Genomic DNA, 2202 nt, shown 5'->3' on the forward strand with positions numbered 1-2202 from the left:
AAAGAGAGTGCAGGAGTATGAAGCCAACAGAATTTAGCAGTACCTGCTGTAGGCCTGTCCCATCCAGAGAAACTGTGGAGATAGTGGAGTGCTACTGTGTGCTAATGTAGGGCTCTCCCTCCTAAAAAGAGTGAAGAGCTAACAAAACACTGTGATGTCCACAGGCAGTACTGTCTGGTCCAGGGAAAGTACAGAGATAGTGGGCCACCACCACATGCACAAGCAGAGCTGCCCAGCCCAAGGAAGGTGCAGGATTAGAAGGACTTTTTGGTGCTCACATGCCATGATACCCAGTGTGGCATGGATGGGGTGCTGCTGGTCATGTGCCCATGCAAAAGTTCAAAACATCCAAAAGCTATGGATGCACATAATCTTGCTTCACCTGGAGAATGGGCAGAATGAGTCAGGCATGCAGAGTAGCCCTGCCCAGACCCTATTCTGACTGCAGATAACAGATACATACAAAAAACAGAAAGAAAATAGGTTGCTTTCTTGCACCATATACAAAAACAAACTCAAAATTGTTTAAAGATTTAAATTAAGGCCTGATAATCCTAGAAGAAAACAGGAAGTAAACTATCTGATATCTGTCTAATTAATATCTTTTTGGACATGTCTCTTCAAGCAAGGGAAAGAAAAACAAAAATAAACACATGGGACTATATTAAACTAAAAAGTTTCTGCATAGCAAATGAGGCTTTCAACAAAACAAAAAAGCAGTCTATGGCCATGCCGCCCTGAACAAGCCTGATCCCGTCTGATCTCGGAAGCTAAGCAGGATCGGGCCTGGTTAGACTTGCATGGGAGACCACCTAGGAAGACCAGGTTCTATAGGCATAAAAAATTTAAAAAAAATAAAATAAATAAGGAATTGTAAGCTGACAAGATCCTTGTAATCTGTGAGGTCAACCAAGTGTTGCCTTGACTAAAAACAACAACAACAACAACAAACAAACAAACAAACAAACAAACAAAAAACACTGAATGGGAGAATATATTTGCAAATGACATATCTGATAAGTGGTTGTTATTGAAAATACGTAAGAAACTCATATGCGGTCAACATGGCGGAGCAGGTAAACACTGTGCTTGCCTCTCTCACAACCACATCAAATTTACAACTAAACTACAGAAGAGCCATCATTAGGAGTTACCTGAAGTCTAGCTGAACAAAAGTCCTACAACTGGAGACACACAGAAGACACCATCTTGAGACTGGTAGGAGAGGCAGAGACATAAAATGAGTGGTGCCCACACCCACAAGTGGCATTTGAGAACTGAGAGAAATATCTTGGCTGTGAAAATTCTACCGGAAGAGCGAGAATTCCCAGCCTCACACTAGGCTCCACAGCCCAGGGTTCCAGTGACAGAAAGGGAAGTCTCCACAACTTCTGGATGTGAAAACCAGTGGAGATTGTGGCTGAGTGAGATGGAGGGCTGATGGAGTCTCATACTTTCCTATTAAGGAGCCAGCATGTGGACTTATTTACTAACAAACTCACTCACTCAGAGCTTCAGTGCTGGGGCAGTAGCTCAAAAGGTGCCAGAACATATGGGAAGTAACAGTTGTCTGATTTCAGCATGAGGGCTGGAGGCAAATTTCTCTCAGACAGAAGTGCTGGCAGAGAGCATTGTTCCTTTGTTCAGCCCTCCCCACTTGGCTTGTCAACCCAGGCAGGCATCATAAATAAGTTTCCATTGCTGTAGCCAACGTTAGTTGTCCTTTTCTGATGATTCCCTGAGAACCCACCTCTCCCAACTTGGGTGCCCACTCAAGTTAGTTCCAGTAGATTTTCCATACAAACAGCCTGTCTTGACTCATGCTGTGAACTTTATTAAAATCTCTCAAAGGTTCACAAAACCTAAACAAGCAACATCTGACCTCAGCATATGCCATACTTCTTGATAAGCAGTCCCAAACTCTGCAATAACAGCAACAGGCCTCAGTTTGCAGCTTGGCCTATTGAGGCACATCCAAGGCCAGCATGGGTGGTAGTCATCTGTGGATTGCTTGGTGGCTTATACCAGGTGGCCCCAGGCAGGGCACAGGCTGCATTTAAACTTGGTCTGCAGCAGGGCCTCTCCTAGGAGGCACTGGCCTGCACATCTAGTGCCTGGCTTTGGTCTGAGCTGGAGAACCAATCAGGATCACATATGAGGATGACACACCCAAAGGGCACACAGGGATGCCACTAGAGCCTG

At 44.8% G+C, this 2202-nt stretch overlaps 1 pseudogene; it reads left to right on the forward strand.

Annotated features, from left to right (window-relative positions):
• The first annotated feature begins 719 nt into the window (after window positions 1–719).
• On the forward strand, window positions 720–837 carry LOC111734995 (annotated as a pseudogene).
• Window positions 838–2202: the final 1365 nt, after the last annotated feature.

This window comes from Pteropus vampyrus, unplaced genomic scaffold (assembly GCF_000151845.1).
Source record: "Pteropus vampyrus isolate Shadow unplaced genomic scaffold, Pvam_2.0 Scaffold11249, whole genome shotgun sequence".
NCBI classification, from domain to species: Eukaryota; Metazoa; Chordata; class Mammalia; order Chiroptera; family Pteropodidae; genus Pteropus; species Pteropus vampyrus.